Genomic DNA, 20,114 nt, shown 5'->3' on the forward strand with positions numbered 1-20,114 from the left:
AGGGCGGGGCCAATTTTGACCCCAAGGCCATAATTTGAACAATCTTTGTAGAGGTCCACTAGACAATGAATCATGCCAAATATCTAAGCTCTAGTCCAAGTAAGTTAAGAGGAGAAGATTTTTGAAGTTTTAACTATAAACATATCAAGTATACCCATGACCCCCCGAGGCGGGGCCAATTTTGACCCCAAGGCCATAATTTGAACAATCTTTGTAGAGGTCCACTAGACGATAAATCATGCCAAATATCTAAGCTCTAGTCCAAGTAAGTTCAAAGGAGAAGATTTTTGAAGTTTTTACTACAAACATATAGAGAAAACCCATGACCCCCCGGGACGGGGCCAATTTTGACCCCAAGGCCATAATTTGAACAATCTTTGTAAACGTCCACTAGACGATGAATCATGCCAAATATCTAAGCTCTAGTCCAAGTAAGTTCAGAGGAGATGATTTTTGAAGTTTTAACTATAAACATATAGAGCATACCCATGACCCCCCGGGGCGGGGCCAATTTTGACCCCAGGGCCTTAATTTGAACAAATTTTGTAGAGGTCCACTAGACGATGAATCATGACAAATATCTAAGCTCTAGGCCAAGTAAGTTCAGAGGAGAAGATTTTTTAAGTTTTCACTATAAACATATTGAGAAAACCCATGACCCCCCGGGGCGGGGACAATTTTGACCCAAGGGCCATAATTTGAACAATCTTGGTAGAGGACCATTTGGTGATCCTACCTACCATATATCAACGGCCTAAGCCTTGTGGTTTGGGAGAAGAAGATTTTTAAAGTTTTTCCTTTCCATTGCCATGGCAATCAGAGTTCTGCATGGAATTCAATTCTTTGAACAATTTTCAAAGGGGACCACCCAAGGAACATTCCTGTGAAGTTTGGATGAAATTGGCTAAGCGGTTTATGAGGAGATGTCGTTTAAAGTAAAAGTTTACGGACGGACGGACGGACGCCGGACAAATTGTGATCACAAAAGCTCACCTTGTCACTATGTGACAGGTGAGCTAAAAAAAATGTGTCTGAGCCCGAGTTCAACCCCGCGTCGCCAAAATTAAAGTCTGGCGTCTTCCCTACTGAGCTATCAAGGCTTACACAATTAAGGTGACATAATTAAGCTATAAACCTACTTCGGTAATATCACGTGATAACGCCGACTAGCCAATCACGCATAAGGAATGAATTCTACCCGGTAGACATACCCAGTAACTTTTTTTTAATGGAAAAATACGAAATAACTGCTAAACTTAAATAAATTGTCAACTATGTGGTACTTTAATAATTAAGTTTCAATGCATTGAACACATCGATGCCAAGTTTGTCATTTTTCAACAATTTTAATTTTTTTCGCTATTTTTTCATCTGTGAGACAGTCCCTTGAAGAATCAAATGACATTTAAATTACTGTCCTTGTTGAAAAATTTACCAATACATAATGGGAGGTTGTAAAAATAAACTCGGAAAATTGTTCTGACAAAATGCTGATCTCGCCGAATTTTTTGACATCGTGAACAGGAAAAAAATATTGTAAGTAAACTTTACATAAGGCCAAAAATCTATTTTTGTGATTACAAAAGAATTTTTTTTTCATGAACATTTCAATAAAACTAATCAAATATTTGTTAATATGTCATGTTATTGATTTTCTTAGCGCCACCTTGCCCATGGCCCGAGATGGCTATGATCGTCTGCTTCAAAAGCAACAATGTTTAAAATGTCTTGCTTTGTTTGTTCAATACATATATATCAATTACTTTTTAACTTGATTTAAATGCTTGAAAATATTGTTCTTAATTATGTTGCCTTTTCAATGACATTTTAACAAACTTATATCATTTGATCAGTGTCTTCTCAATGTACATTCTGATTGGTTAACTTTTAATAGCTCCGCCTACTGCCATGTGTTGACGAATGGGACAGTGGCCAAATACTCGCTGACTGACAGATGTATAATGTGCTAAAATTTTCGGCGAAGTCAATGTCGCTTTGAAAATACAAATGGGCGAAGTCTGGGTATTTTAGGCGACCACTTCGCCCATGTCACCCCCTCTCGAGAGCCCTTGCTTTATATATGAGCTGTTAAAACATTTTAGTGCAGGGGGCGAATCTTGTTTTGGTACGATCAGGATAGGGTACGAATGTCACATTCAGCTTTGCTGTTGTTTACTTGTCTTTGGTTAAATACATTTCAATATGCTGACATTTTAAAACAAAATGACATTTAAAATCTCTGAAAAACTCACTAGTACTTAATAATAAAACTAGGAAATCGAGAAATAAACTCCGAAAAATGTTATGACAAAATGGCGGTGACTCGCCGAATCTTCGACTTTTAAACATCGTACAAATGAGAAAAAGTAAACGCTATATAAAGCAAATAAAAAAGTTTTGAGATTACAAAACCAATTTTCATTATGAACATTCAACACAAAAACTATCAAATATTTGTCATGGAGTCAAGTATTTGATTTTCTTAGCGCCACATTGCCAATGGACCTTCTGCTTCAAACGAAACAACGTTCTAAAAAGTGTTCCTTGTTTTTACATTGTAAGTATCAATTTTTTTACTAATGCTTGAAAACACTTTTCATAGTTTCTTCGCTTTTTCTATCGCAATTAACACACTTTTTATCATTTGACCAATGTCTTCTCTATGTACATTCTGATAGGTTGACATCCAATGGCTCCGCCAATTGGGGACAATTCGATAATTGGATGATAGACGACCCAATTATTGGATTAGGAGATAATGAACAGCAATTAGCATCTTGATTATAGGCGTGAATTACTATCAATCAGACCCGCGGTGATGACGGTACTGTCCCTTGGCACACACTGATCTGTGACAGATTAGTAAACGGTCACATTGACCAATGAAATACTTTAAGGGTGTAACTTTGTGATGAACAACGATCTGAATGGCCAGAAGGGTGTTAGGGGGCTGCCCTTCCATTCCGCTTAAGCTAAAACACTAAAACAAACTTAATTTTAATTTAGGCCTCATGGTTTTTTCAATACACAATGCCAATGCACATATCAGACAACTCATTCAAGCATTTCAACTTGTAATGTCCCTTTAATTTAATTCATCATGGCACTGTCACACTGTCCCTTAAATTCACACAGAGTTCAATACTGTCCCTTAAACTTAATTAAAGATGGACACTGTCCCTTTAATTCACACACGGTTCCATACTGTGCCTTTAATTCACATGACATTCGACACTGTCCCTTTAATTTTATTCACGTCAACACTAAAGGTCTACCTTTAATTCAAACAAACTAAAACATGACAACTCCTCACTCTAAAATTGGATTGTCTTGTTTCACTTTCCATCAAAAGCATCTTTCACCTCACACACAAATATATAACCAGTTTAAATATTTAATTTAATGTCACACTTTCCTCACAAAAAATTATAGATTTCAATACAATAGTCAAAATTACTTTTTTGACACCCTGTTATTTGCAAATAAAACCTTACGAATACTATTATTTACATAGAAATATTTATAATTGTACATGTACATGTTCTCTCTATGTACTTGTATCATCAAAGTATTTTATAAATAAAATACAATGATAATTTCACACATTTCCTTCAATCCACTTAAAACAATGTTTATTTTGAATGAAATCATTTGAGTACAAAAAAGATGTCTAACTTTAAATAAATAAATGAATTTTTAATTTGTCTAATTTAACAACCACTTATGCAACTAATTGCTAAAGCGTCTTTCTAAATACTACAATATACTTTGACTTATTAACTATAAAGCACAAAATAGTATCAATCTACATTTATCTTTTGTCGGGTAGTACTTTTCTAAAGTTCACTACAGGTATTTATCTAACTATAAGGTTACACACCACCATTTTTATTTCCTCTATAATTCGATGTGATATAATTATTTTTAGACGACATTTAAAGGCATTTCGAGCGAATGCAGACTATGATAAACATATGTATTCTTAAAGTACAAGCTTTAAATTACCCTTTAAGCCAATAAAAAAGGGGGGTCAAGTCATTCCTAAGAAAAATCTCTCCACTTGAAAAACAAACTCTAAAAATTCCACTGTCCGCCATGACAGTTCTTCCAAAATGACCTTTCAACTATAGGGCAGCAGTTTATGCTTAATTAAATCTCTATTCTAAATGACAAATCAAGCAATAATAGATACTCAAGGTATAAAAGTACCAGGAATAATGATATTTTTGATTTACAGTGTATTGAGCATGTGAAAACATGTCTATCAGTCATAAAAACATTTTTTTTTATTGAGAATTTTCCACACAACGGAAGTACATATGACGCAATGGTGACGTCATACCTATACTACGGTGTAAGAATATCACTTGATAGTGTCACATGACAGTAAATTTAATGATACATGTCACAGAGGGAAAACTCCACAATCAACCAATGAGAGCAACGATAATAAATAGAATCCCTTATCACCTGACAAGAATGCAAGTCACATGACGTATAAATGGCGTATTAATTTTCAATGATTCAATGTCAACAAGTCCCATGCAGGTACAAGAAATAATCCCAGGTCTGACCTCACAAATATCAATGGAAAGTCCAAATAAATGTCACAAATAATCAAATTACATTAATTGCAGAAGGAAATTAAACTCCTAATCCTTGAATATTGCAAAATAACCTTGATTTAGAAATTTGCACCTGTAATAGTGTATACACCCAGCGGCCTCAAACTGGGTCAGGTCACTATAAGCTATACTGGCAATGTATTTCAACAGCTGATAAATGTAAACAAATATTTTTCACAATGTATTTCAAAATAGCAGCACTTTAAATGAGTAGCATTTGTGGTGAATAGTAACTTATATTAAAATGCACTTATGATGTAGGGGTTTAATTAGTAATACCTTTACCAGATTATTATTCATGCAAGTGAAATCTCACTCTTACTTTACAAAATCACTACCGACATGTTAAATACCAGAATCTGCAATCCTTAAGTTATGCACCAGTCAATTGTAACCACTGCCTCCTAGGTCTGGGGAATAGCTGCAACTTTGACTTTCGGTCCAGCCAACCCCGGGTAAAATCCTCGCCCTGAGGCGACAAACTGATGGTTAAATCTCCACCAAATGCCCCCACACCCAAGGGACCCTAGGTAAGGCCCATTTCCAGCTATATTTTGCGCGAAGACAAAACCATCGCACTGACACCCGGCACTGCGGGGCCACCTGAAAGGTAAAAACACAGGCCATTTCCCCGGTATGTGTACCCCAGACCTGGGGGGGGCGTGGTTACCATTGACTGGTGCATTATTTAAAATAAAAAAATAGTATATAAATTGCAAATTCTTAGTATTTTACACAGTGGCTTGATGACAAAGGCTCATTAAAGTCACAATAAAAAAATTCAACTAGCCAAAATGGGAGCAAGACAAATCGGCCCCTTACCAAATCGGCCTACTACCAAATCGGCCCCTAAGACGTTTCGGCCCTGCCATTTCGTCCCCTTAATTAAAATGACTCGAGACGTTTCGGCCCCTTAGTGATTTTTAACAGAGACATTTCGGCCCCTTAATTTTATTTTATTTTTATCTTGAGTATAAAGAAAAACATTGTAGGTCGTCTTATAAATGTAAATGAGATCTGTAAATAACATCTTTAAATTTACAAATAGACAAATATGCATGAAAAACATTGATATGACTGATATAAAAAATATAATTAAAATCTAAATAACTATTAACCCTGATTTTTAATATAAAATGTTAAATAATCTAAGAAAGTTTATTTGTTATAATTATTAATTGATCATTAAAGACTTCAAAGAAAATGTGTCTTTGAACCATGCGTTCTTTACAAGGCAAACGGTAAGTGTTGTGGGTGTGAAAAAGACATTCAAAGACGTGTGAATCAATAATTGTCTTTAATTTTTTAATGTTATTTACAGTTGATTCAAGAAGATCTGAGTAATATAAACACCATAAGTATATATATTAAATCGTTTCTAAAAGTGGAACCATTTGTTTAGTGGGTACCATTTGTTTTAAACGTGTTGCTGTGCTACTGTTAAATTTTCGTGTATTGGACATTATTAACGCGTTGTTGTTCTACTTTTATTTTACTGTGTAATGGAATTTTGTTAAAATTTGTAATGTCTGATTCAGATTTTTGTATTGAGTGAGGTTAGGTTGTGAGACCGTTGGCAGCATCGAGTCTGCGATACAGGTAGATGCAAGTAATATGTTTTATAGACACAAAAAAACGTATAAATATAAATGTATAACACTTATATAATCCAGGTATGGCTATGTTTACCGCTAAGTACTCCCATAACTCATGTAATTTAGATTAAAATGCACGTACCGCCAAAGGTATATCAAAGCTGTTGTCATTGACACTGGACTGGCTTTCGTGGTTTTTATTTTGCAATCATTCCTGATTACACGCGTGTCTGACTTGTGATTCCCTAGTATAAATTCTTTGCTTTGTTTCTTTGTTATGTTTATTGTATCAAATGCGGTAGTGTTTAAACATAATTCTGTAGATCCTTAGGACATACGCGATGTACATATTCTTGTTTCTTTTGTGTTGTATGTACCTTGCGGTATGTATAACACCGAAATCATTACCTTTTCATATTATACCTTAATATCGATAGCATTCTCACAATATTTTTTATCAAACTTATGATAGAATAGAACTTATGTTATTAAGCAAGGTTTTTAAAAATGCCTTTACGTTTCAACCATTAATTTGTTATGTATGTGGTATACTATTGCTCCAGAATAATTATAAATTATTATTTTTGACAATTAGTGTCTTATCTATACATAATTAGGAAATAATGTTTGTTTTATAGATATGACTTGTAAACAAGTGACAACTTGATAGTTCTACAGATATTCTACAATAAATATGCATTTTAAAAAGAGTAAAACAATATATCCGTAATAAAATAATAATATTCTGTTTGAGGTGCGAATAGATAATTGGTATTATTCTGTAAGTGTGAGAATTAGCGGTTGGGAAAGTCGGAACAAACCTTGTACACATATTTATAAGCTTGTAAACACAAAGTGTCATAATTCCAACGCCTGATACCCCTGTGGAATGTGACAATTCGCCATAAGACCGTCTGTCTAAAAACACCTTTTAAGCCAGTATGGTTTTGCATACGTATTCAATATAAGATTAATACTAGTTTTTTTTTTCATCCTTATATATACCTGATTTGAATATAATTACTGAATTTCATAAAATTTATAACTTATATCGAGAGCGTTACAGGGACATCAACGCCAGGATCATGGATGAGTGGGACTCATACGATTCGCATAAGGTCACCTGCGAGGAGTTCCTGAAAAATGTTGGTGCCATCTACGGCGGGCGATAGGTGTTTAGTCAAGACTGATGTTAGACAATGGACATGTCATTATACATAATATTAGCAACATAGTTATGTATAATATTTAAAGATTATTTAAAAAAAAAAATGAAGTTTTTTTTTTTCAACTCTTCCGTTTTCCGCTTTGTCTATCAAAATAAAAAAAATGAAATTACATGTTTTTTACTTATATTTAGAAATAAAAAAATAAAATATAAATAAGGGCCGAAACGTCTCGGTAATCAGGGGCCGAAACGTCTACGGGATGGGGCCGATTTGGTAAGGGGCCGAAAAGGTAACCGTTTGAGCTAGGGGCCGATTTGGTAAGGGGCCGATTTGTCTGGTAGCCGCCAAAATTATATTTTATACATACTTGAACATGTATATCATCAAAATAATACATTGCCATAAACATAAAATGACAGTAAAGGGTATTTTTTTTTCAAATCTCATTTTATGTTTATTGCAATGTATTATATTGATGATATACATGTTCAAGTATGTATAAAATATAATTTTGGCTAGTTGATTTTTTTTATTGTGACTTTAATGAGCCTTTGTCATCAAGCCACTGTGGTATTTTAGGCATTATTTGGTACTCACACAAATCCAGAACCAGATCAATTCATCAAGTCTCACTAGCATAATGACATATCATAAATAAAGGTGTGTTGAAAAACTGATAAAGAAACAGAATTTACCAAACCTTCCAAAAATACAGAATGCACAACCAATATAACATACTACAATTAAAAGAATAGCTCCCTAGAATTCATTTAATACATACCTAACTTGGAAATGCTCTATGGAAATGACTCCAGAACTCAGTTTAAACCAAAGAACTAAAATGCGCCAAAACTCTGCAGATTGCTTTTCTCACAACATCAAATATCATTTGGATACGGGGTTGGGTATAAAACACTAGTCTGGAGTTACTTGAATTACGGAGACTCCGTACCACTTCAATATCGTACCAGGAGACTTCGTACCATTCGGCTGGAGAGGTCGTACCGGATATATATATATATTGTATAGTTATATACGTTTTTGATAATTTTTGTGTTTAGAAATGTATAGACAATTAAGAGAATAGATATATATGCAATATATAAATACGAAATTTAATGCTGGTTCAAGTTCTGAACAATGTTTGTATTTTGGTTATTGTTTTAATGGTTAATTTAGTGAAAACAAAATAAACTTTAAATGTAAATTTCTTGTTTGAAATAAATTTAAAGAAAACATATAAAACCAACGTTTGCATTTAAAAGTAAAACCAAATATGAAATTATCTTCACACTATTAGCAAATTAAATAATTGCCGACGGTTATTCACATATTTGTTAATCAATTTTAATTGTTCAATTAAGGGACGTAATTACTGTGATTAATTATTTGGAATGTGGCATGAGCTGCTCACAGGTTCGCGGAATGTAGTAAACACAAGCCGTGCTGCATATATATTTTCACTGACTTGACTTGATCATTCAGTCAAACATGGACAACAATAAATGTATTAAGTGTGATAAAGAAGTGCGTCAACGTCAGCAGGCTCTTGAATGCGAGTTTGGTTTGGTTGGCAGCACAGAGTATGTGGAACTGGCATTAGCCAAGACACATACAGGAGGGTGACAAAAGGCCTAGAACAGCTCTCGTGGTCGTGTGACCCATGCACTCATATAAATGTGCAAGCCAACTCCACGACCATGGATATGTAGACGAGATTGGCGTCACTAGATATGTTTAGCATTGACAACAATCTCATAGAGGAGATGGCTGAAGACGAGACACGGACTGGTGAGGGAACGGTTTGGTGATCCAATTGTTCAGTGGTTCATGCTAGATTTTGAAGCTGCGGCATGGCAAGCAGTCCGGGAAGTATTTCCCTACACCGTTTTGAAGGGCTGCAGCGGGTATACCGGAAGGCGACACGTCTGGGACTGGCACCAGCCTATACTCAGAAGGGAGGAGTATATTACTTTGTCAGGAAGCTGCTAGCTCTTCCCTACCTACCCGCCGAGCATGTCAGGCCTGCCTTCCTTACACTAAGGGAGCAGGCTGTGGAGTCGGAGAGTGAGCGTATATATATTGGACCTGGTAGACTACATCGGAAGAACATGGAGGCACGCTATGGCGCCCAGAAAAATGTAGTGATATTCACTGTTTTTAAGGATTTAAAATCCATTAGTTTATGTTCTTATTTCTATTTGTTATTTTTTTTTGTAATGTGCTATATGTGATGTCTGTTTGTATTCATGATCATTTGCCGTTTTAACTTCTTGTGTGCTTATGTAAATAAGATAATAAATCCATCTATCTATGTATCTAAGTTGTATTTGCATTTCATTATTGTATATGTAATGTGCTGTTTTAATGTTTGGTTGGTATGATTGTATGTTTGTGCTATAATTTGAAAAATTTCCATGGACTTGAATAAATCTACATAATCGTATAACACTTGTTATACCCGTTTTCAACACCATTCTTAACCTCAAGTATCCCAATTGTCTCCTTTAACGACCATGTTAGCACATAATTAGCACCTACTAATCGCCTTAGAAAACCCTTATATAGTGCATATGTGGCATGATGTCTCCAAGAGTGGTACGATATAATAGTGGTACGATATTGAAGTGGTACGAAGTCTCCGACATCCGAGTTCCTTCCCCTAACACTATCGTTATCGGGTCAGGCAAAGACCGGGTTACTCTTAATACCGAATAATACCAAATAACTACCGAATAATACCAAATAACTACCGAATAATACATTTATTTTGCAAATAAAACTTATATTAGTATAACTTTAGCTGAAGTATATATAAATATGACGTAAAAAGGTACATTCTTATTGTTTTTATCAACATTTTATTTTATCCAAGATTTGCCTCCCTTTGTATTTTCCCGCTATCAGTTCATGAATAATAATATCATATTATCAAGATGGAAGTCCGCGATCCTTGTTTCAACATTCAATAAATATAATTATACTCAATTGCAAAAGAAAGTGTTCATTTTTATTTATAAGTATCTCCGAATTGAAACACGTACCAGTTTGAAATTAGGTGTAATATATGTATGCAGCATTTCCTATCGCTTAAGCCAGAGCCATATAATACATATCTTTATTTTATGTCTCTGCATAAGCGTATCAATTCCGATATTAATCGTAGAACATTCAATTGTAAAGCGATTATGGTATTTACAATATACTTTTACCATGGCATAGTAAAGCCAACGTCAAGTTATGATACCGTTAATAATGGCAACATCGTGCGTAACGGCTTAATGACGTAACGTCACACAAGCTTCATCCTAGCCCCACACGAAAAGACACAAAGAAGTTGTGAGCAGCGTTGTTTGACCAAGACCTTAGACCTAAGTGGGGTCAATGGGAGCCTGGTGTTTGACCTTCTTGGATGTTCTTGTTTTGATGTTGACCTTGCGCTTTCGCGCTCCAGGCTTTTTCCATTGGCGCGGGGTTCAACAATTATACAACGTCCATCAGTAGAGTTAACCAAGGACTTGTTTGTCCTATGTGACCTAAACTTCTTATACAAATTTGACCGCTGAGTAACTGTCATGGCCAGCCACTCAGTCTTAGTAACCTTGAATTTGCTATGGGACGGGGCAAGACGAAACTCGCCAGTTCCTAACAGGGCACGTTTGACCTCTTTGAACTGACCTATTACTAGATCATGAGCTAACTGGGCAAATTCGGTTAAACCTTTTGACTTCCAATTTACAGTTTGCTTCAACAAATGGTTGATGGATTCACAATTGTTGTTCATCCACTTTTGGCATAATGGTGCTTTCCTAGAGGGTTCGTTGACCTTGGTTTGCATATTTGCTTTTAACTGTTTCCTAAAATAATCCAAGAAGGGCCCTGATGTGGAGGAGTATTGTGGGGCAAATTCGTCACAGCGCTCCTCAAAGCATACTGTGTCATCTGCACTCACTATGCCATCATGACCAAAGATGTTTTTCATCATCTTTTTCCTATCGTTCCTACCTAACCCTACATCAGTCATTTTATGCTTAGCATTTTGTTCTAAATGCCGGGTACAAAGTATATGGGTGGACTCTGGGAAAGTTGTCGTTATTGCCTTTACCAGTGCCCTTTCATCATCTGACCCAATAACCAATTTTCCTAAGTTGGCACCTGGTAACTTTAGCCTAAGATGGTGGAAAAATTGGGCGTATGTTTCATAATCACTGCAATCGTGAATGAACATAGGTCCTATGCAGATGGGGGGTTCTCCTGTTAGAGATCTGGTGACTGTTAATTGCTTGTAACACATCACTGTGACATGCATTTTGCAGAGCATAAATGTCTTATCGACACCGAGAACAGTTTGACCTGAACAGCAGAAAGTCTTTATATCTGCCAACTGCTCATCGGTGTAGAGGAGGATTGAAGGGGACTTTCCACTATTTCTGATGATGGACTTAATAAAGGGATGACCTTCAGAGACCATGTTCTCTAACTCAAGAATTTGGTCCGCCATGTTATTTGAGTGACCATTAGACTTCTTACTTTTGACTCGCTTATAATACTGCCTATTGTAGATCTGTTTACGATCTGACGGACCAGTGGCCTCATCAAAATTGTTCTTCAGATGGTTGTAAATTTGGTGGGGCTTGACCTTATCTGTCATTTCATCAATATTTGTGAACACCTCTTTGTCGCTTCTTACATACTCACTAGACTTACTAGATGCCTTTCCGTGTGGGGCAAGACCTGGGAATTTCCCCAAGTACTCGACAACAGCTAAGGAACTTTGAAGACCCCTATCCCCAAGCCAAGTGACCCTTTTTTGTATTTGTTATCAAGTTTAGAAGTTGTGTAGTACCTGTGAACCACGACAACCTTAGCCTTTTCTGGCTGCGGGTTCACAGGTACGTACACAACCTTTTTCTGGACAACTTTTCGGACACAGTACTGTTCCTGGCGCAGGAAGACGGTACTTAGCGAACCATCCGAAGCTAACAGATAGTAGAACTTTGGGGATGTCCCTGATGCACTGTCCCATGCACCACAGTCATCTCCAAAGCAACTGGCTTTCTTTTTAGTCCTTTCTTCAAAGTTCCTTGTGTTGTCAAGGACGAAATACACGTTCTCTTTAACCCCCGTAGGTACAGATTTTAAGCCACATTTATCTGATAATAATAGATTTACGGCTGAGCTGCCGTCTAAAATCTCCCCGATAATTGTCCTTGCAATTCTGAATCAACACTAAACCCAACATCATTATCATCATCATCATCATCATCATCATCATCATCATCATCATCATCATCATCATCATCATCATCATCATCATCATCATCATCATCATCATCATCATCATCATCAACAACAACAGCAACACCCACATCAACATCAGCATCATCATCATCAACAACAGCAACACCCACATCAACATCAGCATCATCATCATCATCATCAACATCATCATCATCATCATCATAATTATCAACAACAGCAACACCAACATCAACGTCCTCATCAACATCAACATCAACATTAACATCATCATCATCATCATCTCTCACAATATTGACATCATCATCCATCATACGAACATCATCGTCGGTGTCACTGGCACTTGTCTCGTTTTCGCTTAACACGTCATATCTGCTAGTCAGACTAATGTTCGACTCCACGGAAACGAATGACTTTCGCGAAATGTGTTTCCGTTTTGGCATGCGCCATGTTGTAGATTTTGGTGCGCAGTCTTCCTTGACGGCGGACATGTCCAGCGATGACAACGAAGTGTCACTGATGTGAAAAGGTGTGCTGGCCTTCTGTTTCCCGACACGTTCTGGTTCCGGATGTATATATATGACGCCATATTGTCTACTGGATATATATGAAAAACTCCAGAACTTGTTGTAGTGATAAGAATTTGATTAATTACTTATGTATTGTCTTCAAAACATCGGATGATCTTACATTATGATATAAAAGTCTTCATGGAAATAATGTTAAGATTTTCAGACTCCGCCGATCTTTCCCGCTGTTTTATTAGTTATACAATATTACATTATACATTCCTCAATATTGCCATTGTTGAATAGAGATTAAAATCCGATAATTTCTGTTTTTCGTGTCGGGGCGTTCAATTTGGACTAAACCCAAAAAAGATTTACCGCCTACCGAATTGTACACGTGTACCACGTGCCAAATGGTGAAAATCGGGTTTACCTTACCGCATGTCAACCATAAAGAGATCGTGGTTTTTGAACAGGGTTGTTTCAACCCTGTTCAGTGTAGCCACAAACTCGACACTCACAACAGAAAATTCCTATTAATAGTTACAAATGTCGCCAGCCGATTTACCACCAAAAATATAGTTTGAGAAAGTGCAGACTATATTAATTGCAAGCTATGTTTTAAATAACCGAGGTAGATTTGACAAAGCAAGAAGCAATCATAACGCAATATCTATTTAAATAATTTAATCTGTTGAACTTAGATAAAGATAACATTAAAGAAGTATCCCTGCACCAAAAGATGAATGAACACCGAAACGTAAACAAAGAATTATTATCCACTCTAAGCGCATCATTCAATCACGTGACACAATAATGAAGCCAAGTGAATTTACAGTCGAAGAGAGATAATCCTGTAATGAGATAATGCAGTAAGTTAATCAGATTTCTCTACCTTGCCTTTGTAAAGAAGAAGCGGGAAATCCAAGCTTGATTGATTGTCGTGCACATTTGAAGTCTACAGAGATGTTTGTTTTACTTTTTTTTAGAAAACTTGATTGTTTTACTTGGAATCTGATGTTCTGATGGTTAGTATTAATTTGCATTTGTAGTCTTTTGTGTTTGTCTTGGGTTAGCAATGGATTGGAATGATCATGATTTCATTCAGCTGCATTTATTTAGTTTTGTCATGTATTTTTACGACATCAGCAGATTTTGTATTTAAACCGAGAATGGCAGTTCCGTTAGATTCTTTTAGCCTCTTTCCATATACTAATACGAGGGAGTAGAAGTGTTTGTTTCCATAAATCAGTAAGTTCCATGTCAATGATTTGTTTTATGATGTACTGTGTTGTTGTTGTTGTTGTTGTTGTAATCGCTTGTATTATATGTGTGTTTTATATGCTTTAGCCATTTAATTTAATCTGCCACTGCACACGATTAAATCGTACCTGGTATAAGATATAAGATGTTAACTTATAAACATGTTATTATTCATTATCTTATGGTTGTTTATATTTATATTTTCATGACGCTCCGATATTATATCTACCTTCGATAATGTTGAATATAGAGATATTGAAGAACACTGTGTTTGTTGTTTGAATTTTAACTGCTACATATGGTAACCTGGACATATAGACCCACCCTCGCTTAGGAATTACAAATGTATTATCATCTTAAAACCTGGAATGACCTAGAAAGCAACAATGGTCTCATTGCACAGTTTCCCTGGTTAAAACATCACGTGATAGCCCACGTGGGAATAACAAACGTGCTAAAGTGCTGACGAGTAACCTGACGATATAGAAATAGAAGAGAGTTGCTGACCATATAGACAATGAAGAAAAAAAGTTTTGAAATTAAAGATTTATGCTAACTTTATATGATGTATATATATCTACAATTGTTTGAAATTATTTAATTTTTCATCATTTTAATTAAGAAACCATTTCTCTTTAATCTGTTTCATTTTCGAAGTTGTTTTGTGAATAACAAGGCAAACATAGGCAAACTCTTTCTAATGAGTAAAGTTTGATTAGTATATATATATATATATATATATATATATTATATATATATATATATATATATATATATATATATATATATATATAACACCATATGATGGAGTTCTGCTCGGATTGGTTACGTTCTCCATCATTGTTTGCCTTATTAATACAAACATGATCGTAAATCATAATGGTGAAAACCCGTTTAAAACCCTGTTCATACAGCGCTATAAATCGATACGTTATAAACCGTTCTTTAAAAAAATGTAATTTAAACAATGGACGTTTAGAAATTTTGCTCAGTGTATACGAATGTTACGCTGATACCACTTCTCTTTTACTATATTTCATTTAAGATGCTAAAGACATGTTTGGTATTGAGGCTTAAATTTACGAATTAGTTGATAAAAATTATGCGTATTTAGTATTTTTCCATTAATCGGAACTTAAAAACATTCTTTTCATGGGGCAGCCTCCAGCTGATCTGTTCATACAGCGTGCTCCCTGATTGGATGAACGAATAGGGGTTAGCAGAACTTTTGAACAGTACGATTGGCTAAGACACGCCCATCAATATTCCTCTTAATCCGGGTATCAGTAACGCGCAGAAATAGGATATTTCAACGATCAGATAAGGGGTATTAGTGGGGGGTCAATACACAGTTTATTGAGTGGGTCCAATAAGTCACACACTTTTTATCGTCGTGTTAAAGAATTCATAACGATTTATACCATATATGTTTTATTCACAATTATTTTACCATTTAGAAAAGCAATAGCATATACACATAAAATAAATGCAATGGACAAAGTCATGAATATTTTCAAATAATTTATAAAGGGTAAATTTTACATGAACAATACTGCTGATATTTCGTGTTCGCCTCCGTCCAGGTGGGATTCTTCTTTTTTGCCTGGAAATGTTCAATTAGTCTCACGTGTTGAATTTATAACATTTTCAATTATAAATACAATGTTATATTAACACTATTCGTCACTGGCATAATTATTGGATAAAAAAGTATCAATATCTGATTCAATTTTATATTATGTACAAGTCCTCAAGTTCGACAATGCTTTATTAACGCATATTGTTCACGTAGCATTATAGCTCCGTTGAACGAGAATGACGTTAACATGTCAAATAGAAAAAAATAGTTTGTGCATTAAATAAATAAACTTCGTAATATTTCTTCAAACTAAAGGACACAGTTTCATAATGGTATAAATTAGCCAAATTTATTATCTCTATGGATTGCATTCGTCACTTTTTAACCCTTCAATGACACAAATCTGACGTATTCTACATTGGTGGTTAAACTACTAATCAATAATAGACAGTGTTAATCAATGGACATAATGTTTAAACATATGGCTTATATTTGTGGATGATATTTTTTGTACAATATGATTTTAGTTCGTGTCTGAATTTGAGCTGTTCCACGTTTCATATGTTGCTTACGTCCCATGCGTTCCACGCGCACTGCTATACGCAATCTGAGTACGTAACCTCATGAAATCATATTTACATTTACACTCAAACTCGTGAGTTTCAAATGATATGTAAACAAGAAGCTTACCAATGAAATGAAACATTTTGCTTTTTACGGGTCATTTCGACGCTCATTATATCATATCCTTTAAAAACAAGTCATCATTTCAATTTAATTTATATTTTTACATGTATGTCGTATGCTTAAATGCTTTAATGGAGACCCCTTTTCTATGAACAATCTCTGATATGACAACCAACCTGTCATCGAAGAGCGCAAATAAATAGAACAATTCCAGAATATAATTCCTTTCTAAATTTATTTTTAGATATTGTCATAATCATTTAGTTCACTACATAATCATTTCATACGTGCTAATACCTTAAACAACTTCTTAGTAGTTTATTTTGCAATGTTGTTACATGCTTATATTCAAACGAAACCTTTTACATATTACTTCAATATGTTTTATTTTTCTTTCACAATTATTTTATATATAACTTGATACACAACTTAAAATAAACACTTTGAATCTAAAGACTTCTTGATGGATTGAACAAATGGAAACACTCTTATACATCTAAAGGGAGAACACTCAAAAATATATGAAACAGACATTTTGAACAATAGGCCATAGATATGCTCAGAACAGGGTTTTTTACTAAATATTTAAACTATTTATATATATATATATTTCACCTAAATTTATACTAATATAAGTTTTATTTGCAAAATAAATGTATTATTCGGTAGTTATTTGGTATTATCCGGTATTATTCGGTATTATCCGGTATTATTCGGTATTAAGAGTAACCGGGCAAAGACCAATAATGGCGGCGCCCTGTGGACACTTAGTTCTGGCTTCCATAACTTTAATGTTGATATTTATTTTTTTGATGTTTACAACACATCCAAAAAGGTAATATATAACGTGTTCGCTGAAGTTCTTTAGCTAGTGGACACTATACGGTTACCATTTATTTAACTTTTGTTAATCAAGTTAATAAATCAACGCCATTTGAACACTCTTAATATATAGAAAATAAGATACATTCGATTTTTGGTGATCACGTCTGGAAAGAAATATTTTGACAAAAGTGAAGTTAACGTAATTCGGACGTTCGGATGTTTGTCAATGGGAAATAAATGCCGCATTTGACTTCACCTTCTCTTATTAAGACTGATGGTTAAAATGGGAAGTTCGAATGAACAATGGAACAAGTAAATAGAATTATAACACTGTATTTATTGCATGATTTTGTTTGGTCACTTGAAAAATAAATGGAGATGTTCATTGTTGCATGTTTTAGATTTCACAAGTTTCCTGTTCTGATGTCGCAAGGTGTTTCCTGCTCACCGACATACATTAGGACAAGAATGGCAGTGCCTAATGGCCACTTTAAGGTTACCATTTATTTTATTTTTGTTTTCACATGCACCAGTCAATTGTAACCAGGAATAGCCGTGGAAATGGGCCGTGTTTTTACCTTCCAGGTGGTCCTGCAGTACCGGGGGTTCAATGCACTTGTTTTGTCTTCGCGCCAAATATAGTGGAAAATGGGCCTTACTTAGGGTCCTTTGGGTGCAAGGGCATTAGGCGGGGATTTTACCATCAGTTTGTCTCCGCAGGGCGGGGATTTTACCAGGACCTGGCTGAACGTCAAAGTCCCCGCTATTTCCCGGACCTGGGGAGGCCATGGTAACAATTGACTGGTGCATTATAATTAAACAACAGTATTTGAACATTTTTTATATTAGGTAGAAATGGCACAATTCATTTTTAGTGATTTCTTGACTAGACAGAAACAAGAGGCATGTGGTTGTGATTTAGGACTAGTAACAATTCACCCATATCTATATATCAGCCTGGGAATAATTTTGCCCTTTTGGAAATGATAAGGACCATAGGGCTGTGGCAAACAACACATCCTGCCCTTGTGATCAGTTATCAGTGTTTTTATCCTTTTACCAGTTCACCAATCACTTTTTATCATGTTACCTAAATTGTGTTCTCTTTTATACCCTAGTTCTCACTTTTCTGATGTGATTTGCCTCATCAGTGTTTTAATTTTTTTTCACTAACAAGCCGGCGCGCACCGTTCATGTCAGTAACACTCGGAAGAGGAGTTGACATTAAACAGAGATAGATAGAACTACTATTTCATTGACCTGGTTTGGTTTAAATCCCCTCTGGATTAATGTCAATATAAAACAGTTCAATGTTTATTTGTTACGTGTATTACAGTAGTGGCAATGGAGAGGTTAGCTAATCATACTCTGAATCAGAGGGTCCCGAGTTCGACCCCCACCTGGAGTTTTGTTGATAATAGTTCTGGTTATAACCAATAGATGGTTCTTTATTACATACTCAAAGCAGATTTAAAATCTACACATAGGTTCATTGCTAAAAACCACAGTTACCTAGTATTTGGACAGGTTTAGCTTACCTAACTATCTCATTTGATCAATTGCAATTATAAGGATTGTATGAAGTATTAAAAATGCAACATTTAGGAACAAAGTATTGCTTATTTTGTACATCATAGCATACTTAAACACATTTCTTATATTATTCACAGAACAAGAGATCAACCTAGGGACCAAATTGCTGGAATGGGATAGTTTTGATAGCTCGTCTGGCCAAAACTGTAGTCCAAATACCAGGTAACTGAGCTAAAAGGTTCTACAGAGCTTAATGCTGCTTATGTTACACATTCTTGACCATCATTGATAATTGTGATCTACATAAACTTGTGTCTATATTTTAAATGCAGTTAAATAAATATAGATACAGAAGGAATCATATAGAACTGTCTGGTGTTGTAATGCACCTTTTACTGATTTCTGAGCACAAATGGAGACTAGATACAACAGGATGATTTAGTTTTATTGTTTTATTTTAAGGATTATTGAAAAATTTCTGCTACATTTAATGAGTTTAACCTCCTTATAGACCAGATCTTTTAAGAACCTAACACATTACAGATAAACACGCTTAAAACTATTAATCAAAATTATTTTCATTTCTCAATTTTTAAACCAGTTTCATGTTGGGGGAAATATTGTCACTCAAGGTTTTATTGGCAAAAGAAAACTTTTAGAAAACAGCAGATCATATTAGGATTTTATTTTTAGATCTCGAGATAAGTATCAGTAGAGGTAATTATGAGAAAAACAATGTTTTTACTATTCAGATTGTTATGGGGATGAATTAACATTAAAATATATGTTTACTCAGATTTAAAGCTATTTTTGTTTCAGTTTACGTGTGCCAAGTTCAGAGAGCTCAGTCAGTGAGGCTATGACCATTCCGATCTAGGATAAATTGTAAGATGACCTTGGCAACTGATGTGGCCGAGCAGGCACAAAGACACAGATTCAATCTATTTATCTTACAATGTAAAAATTGTTGTCAATAAATTGTTGCCTTAATCCTTGTTTTGTCTTTTTATTTGGTAAAGGTAGTTATATCTTCAGTCATCCTGAAGATATATTTGGCCATAACATTCTGT

At 35.0% G+C, this 20,114-nt stretch overlaps 1 protein-coding gene and 1 long non-coding RNA gene across 3 annotated transcripts in view; one reads left to right on the forward strand and one right to left on the reverse strand.

Annotated features, from left to right (window-relative positions):
* LOC128206975 (uncharacterized) overlaps window positions 1–8,261 on the reverse strand; it is a 49,576-nt gene extending 41,315 nt beyond the window's left edge. The window contains exon 1 of one of the 2 annotated variants that reach the window (XM_052909739.1): window positions 8,171–8,261. The gene's annotated coding sequence lies outside the window, so the exon portion shown is untranslated. Of the gene's footprint in view, window positions 1–4,978; window positions 5,067–8,170 lie in introns of those variants that run through there. The other variant, XM_052909740.1, reaches the window with a different exon arrangement.
* A 9,716-nt stretch (window positions 8,262–17,977) lies between these two features.
* On the forward strand, window positions 17,978–20,016 carry LOC128205272 (uncharacterized). The gene is made up of 3 exons (XR_008256206.1): window positions 17,978–18,006; window positions 19,182–19,266; window positions 19,864–20,016. It is a non-coding gene; the product is annotated as an uncharacterized LOC128205272 (long non-coding RNA).
* The last annotated feature ends 98 nt before the right edge of the window (window positions 20,017–20,114 follow it).

Source organism: Mya arenaria, chromosome 10 (assembly GCF_026914265.1).
Source record: "Mya arenaria isolate MELC-2E11 chromosome 10, ASM2691426v1".
In the NCBI taxonomy this organism is placed as follows: Eukaryota; Metazoa; Mollusca; class Bivalvia; order Myida; family Myidae; genus Mya; species Mya arenaria.